Source organism: Schistocerca americana, chromosome 11, assembly GCF_021461395.2.
Source record: "Schistocerca americana isolate TAMUIC-IGC-003095 chromosome 11, iqSchAmer2.1, whole genome shotgun sequence".
Lineage (NCBI taxonomy): Eukaryota > Metazoa > Arthropoda > Insecta > Orthoptera > Acrididae > Schistocerca > Schistocerca americana.
In genome coordinates, this window is record NC_060129.1 from 24,422,420 (window position 1) to 24,438,700 (window position 16,281).

The window sequence follows — 16,281 nt, forward strand, 5'->3', positions numbered from 1 at the left end:
CCCCTCCACCCTAGATCTGGGCCTGATGCACATGCGTGGATCTGGCAGGAAGGGTGCGGGAGTAAAATTATTCCCGGCTGCATCTAGCTGCTTGCTGCGACTGCTTACACAGCCAACAACATTTCTGTAGCCAGAAGCGGGAAAAGGTACTACTCATCCGCGACTCAACTGCGCATGCGCATGAGCCCGCACGTAACAGCTAAAACGAATCTTAATGTAAACAGTTGTGACGTTACGCTCATCGGAGGCAATTTGTTGTTATGAAGCATTGCATAGTCGCCCTAAAGCCTTTGCACATTTTGCCGTTGGCAGACGCTTGTATGAGCACTGTTTTGTTGCTGTATATGGCGCATTTCCTTTGCAATTTAAGTTTTATTTCCGTTTTTTTCTCTAGTTCATGTTTATTGCTGCAGAAGTATTCTGCAGTAGCGGAATACAGTAATATCTTCTGTTAGAGTATCGGTTCTTACCAGTCAAAATTTAAAAAAACTTAATTGAAAACTAAAACAATGAAAAATTCCCGAAATTCTAAAAAATTCCGGGATTTTTCCCGATTTTCTCCCGGATGAAAAAATCGATGGTTTCTGCCGGATCGTATACAGCCTGTAACAATAACGCGGAAGAAACAATAGTAAGTAAAGCACCATAAATAGGTAACAAATACAGCTTCAGAGCGTACCCCAACAGAAAACGAAACAAGGAAATTAAATCACCTTTGTCACCTAATTTCAAAACAGATATACGACACAAACTGCCAACTGTAGAATGACAAAATCCGAATCAAACTATTATTGTCAGGAGGAATGGTACGAATGATATAACACGGCCGAGGCCACATACTAGCGAGTACATAAACACGGTGTAAACATCATCATATACGTAATTTTAGGATGTTTATAGGAGTTAAAAAGAAATGCTTTTTTATGTGACAAAGATACCCAACTAGGGGTGCACGAAAGTTTTGACGCTAATGATGTTTAGAGACGGTGATCTAACTACCGCGTCACAGTACTTTGTAGTGAATCCCGCTTCAGAGACGTGGCTCGAAAATATCTTCCGTTTACACTAAATGGCAACTGGCACCTACGTAGTATTGAGTGTCTGATACGCTCAAAATAAGCTGCATGTTTTGCGAACAATGGATGCAGACAAAACAATCAGCTAGCTCTTGTGGGATGTCGCTCTAAAATTTTGCATTCGTAGGTTTCAGCAGAATACAGACCAAGCAGGCCACCACAGAATAAAGGAAGGAAACGTCAGATACGTATGTCGACAATGACGACGCTGAACGTATGGGTTCTATTGCTACTTCCGTATATCAGTGTATGTGGGTCAGAAGTCGAGAAAGGCAACACAACACAAGCTCTCAACTTTTAGAGGCACTGAGGTGTGCTACATTTAACACTCCGTACCTGCAGACCGTCCAACAGCACACAGTAACGGTACTGTGACACAAACATCTCATTCCAAAGTACAGTAACAGTCATTACGTAAAGGGTGAAGCAATTAAAAGAAGCCGCCTCCCCTTTAAATGCGAATACAATATTTCGACTTCTGAAACAGAATAAACAGTTTCAATAATGGCCAGTTTTATGCAATAATCGATTGTCTGTCTATAGTTTTAAAAATGTCAATGTATTTTCCAATGGCACACTGCAACGACAAGCATGTAGTTGCTCAAACATAACAGAGAATTGAAAGGAACAAATGCAAATTTGACAATAATACTTCCAACAAAAACACAGAGTGAGTTTCCATTACAAAGAATCATCGAACTAAATATCAGGCTAGTAAGTAACTACATTTTTGCAGAAAGATATCTGTACCAAAGCATTTTTTGTCTGGTCCATTAATTTGCTAATCAGTAAACTAGGCTCTGAGCCAGACACAAACGCGTGTGAGGGTTACACACAAAAGCAATTTTGACAATAATGCTTCCAGCAAAAGCACATAGTGCGTTTCCATTACAAAGAATGGCACTTGTGCAGTTTAGGGGATACATGCGCTGATCACGAGGAAAGCACCTATTGATCACGAGAAAAGTACCTATTTTTGAAGGAAACGCGTATTTCTGAAGATATCAGCAAGACGACAGCTGCTTCGTCAGGAGAAAGTACCATCGAGGTCATACGGTGCGGGGGCAATGGGTCTTTGGTGGTTATGACGTTGAGGCAAAGCAAAGCTTTATGGTTGCTGTGCCACGACGTGATGCTACCAGTTTGCTGCCAATTTTGCAACAGCGTTTTTGCCTGGAACCACAGTAGCTTCCGATTTGTGGCAAGCTTACAACACCATAGGTAATTTGAGCTACAATCATCTGACTGTTAATCATTTGCTTTATTTTGTCGATCCCTTTACAAAGGCAACCACAAATCACGTGGACTCAGTCTGGCAAAAAGCTAAAGAATAGAATAAAAGGCGTTTCGGAACTGACCGTGCTATGCTGAATAGCTATGTCTGTGCAAAATAAACAAATATGATTTTTTGAAAAAATTTTGTTATTAATTTCATCTTTTTTGCAAAAAAAAAAGTTTTTGAAATACTGTGCATCAGATATGACTATAACACACAATTTTTGAAATAAAAGCTCTCGTCTTGCTTATAACTTTAGAAATACGCTTTTCCTTCAAAAATAGGTACTTTTCTCGTGATCAGTAGGTGCTTTACTCGTGATCAGCGCATGTACCCACTATACTGCATAAGTGCCGAATGATCGAACTAAATATCAGGCTAGTGAGTAACTACATTTTTGAAGTAAGGCATCTCTACCAAAGCAATTATTGCCTAATCCGTTAATTCGCAAATTACTAACTAGGCTCTAACTAGGCGTGTGGAGGTTACACACATGCACAGCTGACTTACCGCCGTCTGTTTTGTGAAGTGCTTCCGCAGTTCAATGCGCGATTTTATTACGCTCCCTGCAGACATGCCGGTAACGAACTGCGACGCAGAACAGCTAGCGCTGCAGTGCTGCCGCCAAGCGGCCGAACCGCCGGGACTCGCAGACAACTGCGAAACGTCTGTGCGCTCTGCACTGCGAACGCATCCAACAATAAAATACACTGAGATGACAAAAGACACGGGACAGCGGTATGTACACATACATCGCGTACACGACGTATAAAAGTGAAGTGCATCGGCAGAGCTCTCGTTACTACACAAGTGATTCATGCGAAAATATTCCCGACGTCATAATTACCGCTCGACGGGATAATAATAATGACTTTGAACGCGGAATGGCAGTTGCAGCTAGTTGCAGGCGACATCCCGCATCGGAAATCATTAGGGAAATCAATATTTCGAGATCCATAGAGTCAAGAGTGGGCTGTGAAGACATTATTTCAGGCATTCTCTTTCAACACGGACAACGAAGTAGCCGATACGTAACTAACGAGAGCAGCTGCGTTTGCGTTGGGTTGTCATTGATGACAGACAAGCAACAACGATGGTGTGGTAGGACATAACACTCGTTTATTGGCTCGGTTACAAGTGCGGTAGAAATTAAGTCGCTGGCTTTTTAAAGATGCGAGCGTGGAGCATTTTTCAGCGATTAAATGGCCTATACTGGGACTTGTAACGGAACCTATTAAAGGCTTTACTTTACCGAAGTATGCGATACCCTCCAAATTCAACCAGTTCAACGAGTATTTATGATTATAGAAAAGTTATTGTGTATGTTAACAATGATTGCATAACATGTCTCCATAAACAGTCAGCCCATTAAATTATACTGAATAACTGACCCACACAAAAGTTAATATCACTTGATCACTGATACAGCAAATGTCTTCATGTAAAAACAATAAGTTCATCTTAAATAATTAATATTAAGTACGAAAAATAGTGGCCAACTTACGTATTTTGGATCTTCTTAAATAAAAATCACCCAGTGAAACCAATTTGTTCAGTAGGACCGTTTTTCACTCAGTATTCACGTAAACACTCCTATTTTAGACGAAAACCAATGTAATTCTTAATAATTAAAGTTATTTACTTATTTATGCAAATTAGAGAAGTCAATTGACAAACTTCTAAAAAACGCCCTTTTTGTAACAAAGAATTATTCTGTCAAGTCAACAAATCTGTCTGTCATTTTAATAACCTATTAAATTATGTCACTCGATATAAATTAATAACTTTTCTGCACAATTTACGATAACAGATGTACATGTGACTTATAAACTATATCTCTTTTTAGTAGTTCTTTGACAAGGTTATAAATACAAGCAGCAAGAAGGGTCAGGAGCGGAGTCTGAATGTCACTTTGGTAAAGCGTATGTGTGTTATTGTTCGAGGTGGATAAACATTACAAAGAACATGTAAAAGAAGTGCTACTTTGTGTTGTGTCATTGTCTTTGGTGGACAGTGGAATTAAGATGGCCACCAGAGTAATAAATATTTGAAGTTTAAATATTTGTAGGTTTCGCTCATTATTTATCATCAAAAGCACATCAAAAACACGGAACCTCATCTTTTTACCCCTAGACAACCAGATTTAGAGCCAGCATTAGCATCGAGACGCAGCAGTGATCCAGCAAGCAGCAGCGGTTACCACAATGCATTTTAATGGCGCCAACCTAACATCAAGTGCTAACAAGCTCCGTAAATGGGAGTGAAATAGTGCGATTATAGCAATGTCTACGACTAGGCGACCATTATAGACTGCATGGTGTACTGGGTGACGAGTTAGAGGTGTCGATGCTATTCACATACTGTTGTGGAAATCTTTGATAATTGGAAATTGAATATGGCCTATAATCAGCGGTAGTTCAGCGTTATGATTTAGCAGCATATCTACATCTTCGTGATTACTCTGCTATTCACAATAAAGTGTCTGGCAGAGGGTTCAATGAACCACCTTGAACGAGATGATCATTTCTCCCTATGTAGATGGGTGACAGCAGAATGTTTACGCAATTGGAGGAGAAAACTGGTGATCGAAATTTCATGAGAAGATCCCGTCGCAACGAAAAACGCCTTTGTTTTAATTATTGCCAATCCAATTCACGTATCATGTCTGTGGCACTATCTCTCCTATTACGCGATAATACAAAACGAGCAGCCGTTCTTTGAACTCTTTCGATATCATCTGTCAATCCCACCTGATGCGGATCCCACACCGCACAGCAATACTCCAGAATAAGGTGGACAAAGGTGCTGTAAGCAGTCTCTTTAGTAGACCTGTTCCAGCTTTAATTGTTCTGCCAATGAATCGCAGTCTTTGCCTTGCTCTACCCACAACATCACCTATGTAATCGTTCCAATTTGGGTTATTTGTAATTGTGATCTGTATTTAGTTGAATAGACAGCCTTCAGATTTGTGTGACTTATCGCGTAATCGAAATTTAGCGGATTTCTTTTAGTATGCATGTGAATAACTTCACACTTTTCTTTATTCGCGGTCAATTGCCACTTTTCACACCATACAGATATCTTATCTAAATAGTTTTGCAATTCGCTTTGGTCATCTGATGACTTTACAAGATGGTAAATGACAGCGTCATCTGAAAACAATCTAAGATGGCTACTCAGGAACAACTGAGGGCCTATAACACACCCTTGGGGAAAGCCGGATATTATTTTTGTTTTACTCGATGACTTTCCGTCTATTATCACGAACTGTGACCTTTCTGACAGGAAAACACGAATCCAGTCGCACGACTGAGACGCAATTCAGTAGGCACGCAGTCTGATTAGAAGACGCTTGCGAGGAACGGCGCCGAAAGCCTTCTGGAAATCTAAAAAAAATGGAATCAATTTGACACCCCCTGCCAATAGCACTTATTAATTCACAAGAACGATATTTTCTAAATATGTGTCAACAAATCGTTTTCTTCGAGGTAATTCATAACGTTCAAACACAGTATATGTTCCAAAACCCTACTTCAAATCGACGTTAGTGATATGGGCCTGTAATTCTGCAACCATCTGCTCGTTAGTGCCGCCGCGGTAGAATTCGATAATTCTCATATGACTAATGTGATCTCCTAGAGGCACCGTTAATGCTAAAATATTAGGGGCTAACTTTAAAAAAAATTGCACTAACGGCTTAACGGCACATCACGCCCTTGCAAAACGTATTTCAAAAATATTTTAATAACTGTTGTAGTCTTCTGAACTGAATAAATTGTGTATCAATTGAAAGGGGAAAGTCTGTAAAGTTTTAAAATGTGAAAAAGTAAAAATATAACATTTCGTGATTTTGGATCTTTCTGGAGAACCTTAACAAAACTGTCTTCGCATCTGCAATACGTAATATTAATTGTAGAGCTTATCTTTTAATGGTAGCGCTTAGCTTTTACTTGTAGCGCTTTTGTCAACAGAAATGATATTAGTAGCTTACTTTAAAATTGCTTTGTTGTCATTTAAAAACTTAAATAGTGCTGAAATAACCATAGAAACTTGAGGTAAGTCAATTACTCTGAAATTTGTAGATTGGAATGAAGACAGGATGAAGAGATGAATCGCCTATGCTTTATGTCAGACCAATCAACTCGTTTTCCACCTAAATTCTTTTTTGATGACAGAAGTTGTTAACGTACTTGTTGTGATGACGCTGCTCAGAAAATAGATTGTCTATTTTCTCTACGATAAGACTGTATATAAGTTAAGAAGTATATTGATACAGACAGAAGGAATCTTTTTGACATTTTGCATTCACGCTCAATGACTTTATACTTCTGTGGTGTCACCGCCAGACACCACACTTGCTAGATGGTAGTTTTAAATCGGCCGCGGTCCATTAGTACATGTCGGACCCGCGTGTCGCCACTGTGTGATCGCAGACCGAGCGCCACCACAAGGCAGGTCTCGAGATACGATAGAGCACTCGGCCCCAGTTGTACGGACGACGTAGCTAGCGACTACACGGACGAAGCATTGCTCATTAGCCGAGCCAATAGTTAGAGTAGCCTTCAGCTAAGTCAATGGCTACGACCTAGCAAGGCACCATTAGTAACATTGCATGTATCTAAAGTGTTTCACTTCTATCGCCACAATCTCCAGATGTACCAAAAGGATGGATTAAAGTTAAGTATTCCAGAAGCTACGTACTTTTCTTTATAGCATTCATTACGTCTCCTGTTTCAGACCTCACGCCATCCTGCTTTAACTTAGTGCGTGCCTTTCGGCTTAATCTCATTGTGTCTAGGCTGTCTTGTCTAGACACAACAATTTCCAGCACAGGTTTCAAGTCAAAGATCACGACAAATTTTTCATTAATCTGTATATTAATCCTGCTTGCCGCGGAGAGAAAGTAAAAGCTGAAATTCAGTCTGTGCTGCAGCAAAGTGTCATCGAACCGGCACTTAGTTCATATAATAGCCTGCTGCACGCAATAGCGAAGGAAGATGGGCTGCAGACGAACACCGTTAACTTACCTCAGACAGACAGACCGCAAACTTTAGATGAATTACTTCAGAATTTTCGCGGTGTACACATCTCTCTGTGGTGGACTTCAGAAAAAGTTTCTGGCAAGTAGAGTTACACCCAGAGTGTAGAAAATATATTGAGTTTCCCTGTTTTGGAGTATGCTATATTTCCCAAGTTATCGTTTAGTCTTAACATTTCTTCTTCCACCTTCACTCGCAGTTTAAACCCTGTCTTACCTGAACAATTGCAGCAGTACTCTCTCATATGTTGATGACATCCTCATAGCTGCAAAGTCTTGGTCACAACATACCTGTATACTCAATAGTGTAATTCCTGATAGTTCAAAAATCTATAGCACTGTCCATATAGAAAAATTAGAATCTGGCAACACCAGAGTTCAGTTTCTAGGATACGTCATCTTGTCTGGAGGTAAAGAGCCTAATCCCAAAAGACTTGAGAGACAGTCAGAGAAATTATTGTTCCTACCACCAAAATACAAGTTCTAGGTTCCTTGGTTTAATAAAGCTTTATCGCCACTTCTTGATTATGAAAATTCTTGCCACAACAAAACTTTGTTCTCATACTGGTAAAAAGACAATATGACTGTGGAACAGGTACAAGTAGAGCTACTAAGTCTAAACGATCACAAGTCAAACATTGCACTTCATATTATGCAACATTCATTATGTACTTCAGTACTGAGTTAGTTGTATGGTTTTCACTGAGCACACAATTGGCATTTAATCAGATTCATTTTCCTTTATTTCAGATTTTGCATTCCACTTAGTTTTATTCCATTACACTGCTCACATGGGCAATACAGGGCCAACCAACAGTCAGTTTTGCTAGAGACTTGGGCAATGGAGGGTGAAGCTTTGAAGCTTTGACAATGCCAGGCACTCGTGCTGGCGAAACGTCGGAAAAATCATTAAATGAACGTCGGCCGAAGAACCTGAGACAGAAGTCAATAGGCAGTTTGTCAACAAGTGGCCACGAAAGCCTTAAAAATTTTGTAAGATATCTAAAGTTACATAAGAAGAAAGTTTTTGATATCTATATATTCAGTTTTCTCACATACAGAGAATGTTTTATAGAGAGCTCGCATAGCTTATCGCACCCCACACCATAAGGCCTCTGGCGGGGCAAGTGTCTTGGACGAATGCACTCCATGAGACAGTGCTCACCAGGGTCTGTCGAGTCCTCCCTCGGGCATGGGTGTGTGTGTGTGTTTGTCCTTAGGATAATTTAGGTTAAGTAGTGTGTAAGCTTAGGGACTGATGACCTTAGCAGTTGAGTCCCTTAAGATTTCACACACATTTGAACGACCACCACTTGCATGCAGACACAGTCTGTCTTCATCGCTGAATACCATAGTGTGCCTTTCCATCAGCCAAATGTTCCTCTGACGGCACCAGTCTAGGCCTGCACCTTGATGCTTTGGCTTGAGCAGAAGACGGGCGAGATGTGTGCATGCCTTTAGCCGTACTTCTAGCAAACAGTTCGCAACAATTTGTGTCGACACGTTTGGGCTCGCAAGCCATCTTATCTTGCTGCAGTAGCTGTACGACCGGCCACTGCTGCTTTTACGACGAACCTGGAGGGTGTCTACGCTGCAGTGAAGTCCAGAACCTCATTTACAGATGAGAATGTTCATGGGACCACTGATCCCAGCATCGTTGGGTATCTGATGCAGCACAATCAATCTTCGTCGTAATTCTTCGAAAGGAACCCACTGCCACTCGGAAGGCCACAGTCTCAACCCTTTCAGCCTCGCTCAGTTGGCTGTAGGAAGCACGAATGCATTGTGGCATGGCTGGCTGGCTGCCTGCTTGTTTCACACGTTTGCACCACTCTAATGGAGAACCAGAAATTTCAGAGGGTAGACACAGCGTAGCGGCATAGCTACCAGAGCGCCATGTGGCTTACGGCGGACGATATTGAAATAATCAGTACATTTACATCTCCCAGGTGACATGTGTGATCACCAGATCAAAATCGATATCGTCTTTACACTATGGAAAAAAAATGGTATACATGGAGATTACAAATATCCTTAACGAGCAAAAAGTTGTTTGAGGTGAAAAATTTGCCACCTTACTCTGCATAATAGTTTTTGGGTTCTGCTAATAGTTTTTGGTCGACTTTGTCCAAGTACAGAAACAAACAGAAGTACTCAGTGTCGGCGGGAATAGTGCAACGTACTGATGCTTTCATAAATTGTTCAGAGGCTAGGGGTGTTTCCCATTTCCATCCCTTATGTGGCGTACGTGATAAGTGATTGCTCTGACGTGGATGAGATTAATAAGAAAGTGGTTCAAAAATGGCGCTGAGCACTATGGGACTTAAGTTCTGAGGTCATCAGTCGCCTAGAACTTAGAACTAATTAAACCTAACTAACCTAAGGACATCACGCACATCCATGGCCGAGGCAGGATTCGAACCTGCGACCGTAGCGGTCACGCGGTTCCAGACCGAAGCGCCTAGAACCGCACGGCCACAATGGCCGGCTAAGAAAGTGGTCTGCAGGACTACGACAGACGATAGATTGCCAGTCCGAAGAAAATCCGAGTTGACCTGAGCCATACGACCAGTTGGACAATTTTGGATGAACGATTTTGCCACCTCAGAAGATTTTAATACACTGAGGTGACCAAAGCCGCGGCACACCTCCTAACATCGTGTGCGATCTTTTGCCCAGCTTAGCGCAGCACTCAACGTGGGAAGGAGTCAACAAACCGTTGGAAGTTCCTCACAGAAATATTGAGGCATGCTGCCTCGCCGGCCGGAGTGGCCGTGCGGCTCTAGACGCTACAGTCTGGAACCGCGAGACCGCTACGGTCGCAGGTTCGAATCCTGCTTCGGGCATGGATGTGTGTGATGTCCATAGGTTAGTTAGGTTTAAGAAGTTCCAAGTTATAGGGGACTGATGACTTCAGAACTTAAGTCCCATAGTGCTCAGAGCCATTTGAGCCTGCTGCCTCCACAGCCGTCCGTAACTAAGAACTTGTTGCCAGTGCAGAATTTTGTGAACGGACTGATCTCTCAAGTATGTCCCATAAACATTCGTTAGGAGTCACGTCGGCGATATAACTCGCCAAATTATTCGCTCGCATTCTCCAGAAAGTTCTTCGAACCGGTTACGTGGCGCACTGTCAGCCATAAAAATTCCGTTGTTGTTTGGGAACATAAAGTCCAGGAGTGGCTGCAAATAGTCTCCATGTAGCCAAAAATTACCATTTCCAGTTAATGATCTGTTCAGTTCGACCAGAAGACTCGGCTCATCCCATACAACACACACCACGACACCGAGCGAGGTGGCGCAGTGGTTAGACACTGGACTCGCATTCGAGAGGACGACGGTTCAATCCCGCGTCCGGCCATCCCGATTTAGGTTTCCGGTGATTTCCCTAAATCGCTCCAGGCAAATGCCGGGAAGGTTCCTTTCAAAGGGCACGGCCGACTTCCTTCCCCGTCCTTCCCTAATCCGATGAGACCGATGACCTCGCTGTCTGGTCTCCTTCCCCAAACAAACCAACCAACCAACCCAATACACCATTACGGAGTCACCATCGCTTGTAACTTGGGTCCACTGCCCCGTTGGATCTGCACCACACTCTAACCCTACTGTCGACTCTTAAGAACAGAAATCGGGAGACATCGGACCAGGCCACGGGTTTCCAGTCATCTAAGGTCCAACCGATATGGTCACAAGGACAAGAGAGGCGCTGCAGGTGATGTCGAGCTGTTAGCAAAGGCATTCGTGTCGGTCGTCTGCTGCCATAGCCCAATAACGCCAAATTTCGCTGCACTGTCCCATCGGATACCTTCGTCATATGTCCAACATTGATTTCTGCGGTTATTTCAAACACTGTTGCTTGTCTGCTAGCACCTTCAAATCTAAGCAAACGGCGCTGCTCTCGGTCGTTAAGTGAAGGCTGTCGGCCACTGCGTTGGCCGTGGTGAGAGGTGAGGCCCGAAATTTGGTGTTCTAGGCTCACTGCCGACACTGTGGATTGCCAGTATCTTGAACTGACCAAAAATTTCCGAAATGGAGCTTGACGCTCGGGACATTCCAACTACCATTCCGCGTTGGCCGCTGTCGACAGGGGATCTCAAGTTGATTCCGTATTTCTAGATTTCTGGGAAGCTTTTGACACCGTTCCTCACAAGCGACTTCTAATCAGGCTGCGGGCCTACGGGGTCTCGTCTCAGTTGTGCGACTGGATTCGTGATTTCCTGTCAGGAAGGTCGCAGTTCGTAGTAATAGACGGCAAATCATCGAGTAAAACTGAAGTGATATCAGGTGTTCCCCAGGGAAGCGTCCTGGGACCTCTGCTGTTCCTGATCTATATAAATGACCTGGGTGACAATCTGAGCAGTTCTCTTAGGCTGTTCGCAGATGATGCTGTAATTTACCGTCTAGTAAGGTCGTCCGAAGACCAGTATCAGTTGCAAAGCGATTTAGAAAAGATTTCTGTATGGTGTGGCAGGTGGCAGTTGACGTTAAATAACGAAAAGTGTGAGGTGATCCACACGAGTTCCAAAAGAAATCCGTTGGAATTCGATTACTCGATAAATAGTACAACTCTCGAGGCTGTCAATTCAACTAAGTACCTGGGTGTTAAAATTACCAACAACTTCAGTTGGAAAGACCACATAGATAATATTGTGGGGAAGGCGAGCCAAAGGTTGCGTTTCATTGGCAGGACACTTGGAAGATGCAACAAGTCCACTAAAGAGACAGCTTACAGTACACTCGTTCGTCCTCTGTTAGAATATTGCTGCGCGGTGTGGGATCCTTACCAGGTGGGATTGACTGACGTCATCGAAAGGGTGCAAAAAAGGGTAGCTCGTTTTGTATTATCACGTAATAGGGGAGAGAGTGTGGCAGATATGATACGCGAGTTGGGATGGAAGTCATTAAAGCAAAGACGTTTTTCGTCGCGGCGAGATCTATTTACGAAATTTCAGTCACCAATACTTTGTTGAGCGAAAATACTTTGTTGAGCGCAACCTACATAGTTAGGAATGATCATGAAAACAAAATAAGAGAAATCAGAGCTCGAACAGAAAGGTTTGGGTGTTCGTTTTTCCCGCGCGCTGTTCGGGAGTGGAATGGTAGAGAGATAGTATGATTGTGGTTCGATGAACCCTCTGCCAATCACTTAAATTTGATTTGCGGAGTAGTCATGTAGATGTAGATGTAGATGTTCAGGGTCTGTCAATTCTCGGCGTGCAGACATGTGGGAAACCATTCCACACGAATGACCTGGGTACAAATGATAGTTCTGCCAATGCATTGCCCTTGTATACGTTGAGCACGCAGTACCACCGCCATCTGTATACGTGCATATCGCTGTTCCGTCACTTTTGCCACCTTAGTGGACGTGCAGTGAGCAGGAGGTGCGAGTGTCTGTCTAGTGTGGGGATACCAGGTGTTGCGGTCGATGGTTCAGCTCCAACAATCGATGTTCACAGAATGAGATTTTCACTCTGCAGCTCAGATGGTAGAGCACTTGTCCACCAAAGGCAAGGGCCCCGAGTTCGAGTCTCGGTCCGTCACACAGTTTTAACCTGCCAGGAAGTTTCAATCGATGTTCTGCCGTCCCAAACACTGCAGAGCATTTGGCTTGCGCTTGGATTTTCAGACTGCTATTTTGTTTTTAAAGTATTGGATCATGCTGAAGTGAAATAAATGAGGAAATTATGGACGTATCAAAATGTTACTCATTTTCTTTGTCATTTATTACCGGAAAAAACTCTTATACGCATGTATTTCCTAAATCGGACTGTAAACAGTCCCGTATTACACTCATGTGTCTAATTCGTAAAATTCTTCACCCACTCTTCCTATTTTTGTGGAAACCACCTGAGGTACGCGGTAGTCGATGACAAACAATTCACTAATCCTGGCCAGAGGAAGAGATGTGTCTTTAACATTTGCAACTTTGTGGAGTAAAAATCTCTCAAACTGTTAGAGTAAAACGGTATTACACCAGTTTTTTCAAGAATTAAATAGAAATTGTATACATGACGCAAGTAATTTTTAATTTAATGTCTAGAAATGTACTCACACAGATTTGTCCTATTATATTTTCTGAAAAAAATATTCAAAATTTTCAATAATTTGACAGATATTGTATCTGTGGAAGATGTTCCCACAGATAGTCAACGTGGTTCTACAGGCAATTGTTCCTGTTTCAAACTGCGTCTCAAGAATAATGTATTATTTTGGTAAACATTTTTGGAATACAGTGATCAATAGATTATTATATTTTGACTAAAGTTCAGTCTCGATCACACCATTTGTGTTTCAATGATATAGGTAACCGGTTTCGGTTATTTTTACATAACGATCATCAGACCCATGGCTCCCTTAGGATGGTAGGCGGAAGTTGACTTCGTAGCAGCTGAGTAGAGCTCCGCCTACCATCCTAAGGGAGCCATGGGTCTGATGATGGTTATGTAAAAATAACTGAAACCGGTTACCTATATCATTGAAACATAAATGGTGTGATCAAGACTGAACGTTAGTCAAAATATAATAACGTATTATCTTCGTAGGCAATGACATTGTTGGTTCCATGAAAACATGGTACGGTTTCGCAGTAGACTTCTCACACTGTGGAAATATTAGCGAGGCACATGTGTAACACAGTTACGACAGTTTATTGTCCTAATGCGGACGGTGTGGCTAGTGTGGAAGAAAGCTCTGATACTTGATCCTTATTTACAGAAAGCTGAAGTTTAAATTCTGCATTTAAAAACCGTGTTCATGTGAGAGAATATGATCGTAGCTGTGTTTGACCACCGCACAGTGTCTCAAACGAGATGTATCCTTATTAGCACCCCGGATGTTCGAAACCATTTAAGATTACTTTAAGGCAACAAGGTGTCAACACAGGCTGTGGCGAAACTCCAGCTGGATTTTACACTAAATATGCAGCGCAGTTAAGTGCTTTCCTAGCTCAAATATATCGGGAGTCGCTTGTGGAGCGAGAAATCCTTTGTGGCTCGGAAAAGACCACAGGCTACTCATGTTTACAGAATGACTAAAAGGTGGCGTGCGCAGAACTGAACGACAGTATCGCCGACCTCTGTTTCAGTGTCCTCCAACTCAAACACTGTACAAATATTCTGGTCCCACCGCTGTGATGTGTTCTGCGATCGGCAGGAAAGAACTAACGATCAAGTTTGAACACCCTTTAGTGCAGGCCAAGAAGGCATTTTAGTTATAATACTTTCCAAACGCAAGAACAACAAGAAGTAGAACAATTCTTGTGGTGGCAGAAATCAGATAAGGGTACAAGACAATGGAAAGAAAATAATAACCAAAATACTACTCTACGCAATTACAAAGATACAACGTTCTAATACACTCCTGGAAATTGAAAAAAGAACACATTGACACCGGTGTGTCAGACCCACCATACTTGCTCCGGACACTGCGAGAGGGCTGTACAAGCAATGATCACACGCACGGCACAGCGGACACACCAGGAACCGCGGTGTTGGCCGTCGAATGGCGCTAGCTGCGCTGCATTTGTGCACCGCCGCCGTCAGTGTCAGCCAGTTTGCCGTGGCATACGGAGCTCCATCGCAGTCTTTAACACTGGTAGCATGCCGCGACAGCGTGGACGTGAACCGTATGTGCAGTTGACGGACTTTGAGCGAGGGCGTATAGTGGGCATGCGGGAGGCCGGGTGGACGTACCGCCGAATTGCTCAACACGTGGGGCGTGAGGTCTCCACAGTACATCGATGTTGTCGCCAGTGGTCGGCGGATGGTGCACGTGCCCGTCGACCTGGGACCGGACCGCAGCGACGCACGGATGCACGCCAAGACCGTAGGATCCTACGCAGTGCCGTAGGAGACCGCACCGCCACTTCCCAGCAAATTAGGGACACTGTTGCTCCTGGAGTATCGGCGAGGACCATTCGCAACCGTCTCCATGAAGCTGGGCTACGGTCCCGCACACCGTTAGGCCGTCTTCCGCTCACGCCCCAACATCGTGCAGCCAGCCTCCAGTGGTGTCGCGACAGGCGTGAATGGAGTCACGAATGGAGACGTGTCGTCTTCAGCGATGAGAGTCGCTTCTGCCTTGGTGCCAATGATGGTCGTATGCGTGTTTGGCGCCGTGCAGGTGAGCGCCACAATCAGGATTGCATACGACCGAGGCACACAGGGCCAACACCCGGCATCATGGTGTGGGGAGCGATCTCCTACACTGGCCGCACACCACTGGTGATCGTCGAGGGGACACTGAATAGTGCACGGTACATCCAAACCGTCATCGAACCCATCGTTCTACCATTCCTAGACCGGCAAGGGAACTTGCTGTTCCAACAGGACAATGCACGTCCGCATGTATCCCGTGCCACCCAACGTGCTCTAGAAGGTGTAAGTCAACTACCCTGGCCAGCAAGATCTCCGGATCTGTCCCCCATTGAGCATGTTTGGTACTGGATGAAGCGTCGTCTCACGCGGTCTGCACGTCCAGCACGAACGCTGGTCCAACTGAGGCGCCAGGTGGAAATGGCATGGCAAGCCGTTCCACAGGACTACATCCAGCATCTCTACGATCGTCTCCATGGGAGAATAGCAGCCTGCATTGCTGCGAAAGGTGGATATACACTGTACTAGTGCCGACATTGTGCGTGCTCTGTTGCCTGTGTCTATGTGCCTGTGGTTCTGTCAGTGTGATCATGTGATGTATCTGACCCCAGGAATGTGTCAATAAAGTTTCCCCTTCCTGGGACAATGAATTCACGGTGTTCTTATTTCAATTTCCAGGAGTGTAGATGCTACAGCGAGTGTCTTCTGGGCCAGAGCCGGCGTAGGTACTGGCTGGGGCTATTCCTAGCTGTAGGTACCCACTGCCAGTCTGACTCTGCTGGCGTGCTTACAACG

The 16,281-nt window shown here is 43.7% G+C and overlaps 2 protein-coding genes across 2 annotated transcripts in view; one reads left to right on the forward strand and one right to left on the reverse strand.

Moving 5' to 3' along the window:
- Positions 1-2,963, reverse strand: part of LOC124553857 (ankyrin-1-like) — an 86,356-nt gene extending 83,393 nt beyond the window's left edge. Inside the window, exon 1 of the mRNA XM_047127851.1 lies at positions 2,863-2,963. The gene's annotated coding sequence lies outside the window, so the exon portion shown is untranslated. The remainder of the gene's footprint in view (positions 1-2,862) is intronic.
- LOC124553969 (glycine-rich cell wall structural protein 1.8-like) overlaps positions 1-16,281 on the forward strand; it is a 65,441-nt gene that overhangs the window by 42,678 nt on the left and 6,482 nt on the right. The window lies entirely within an intron of this gene.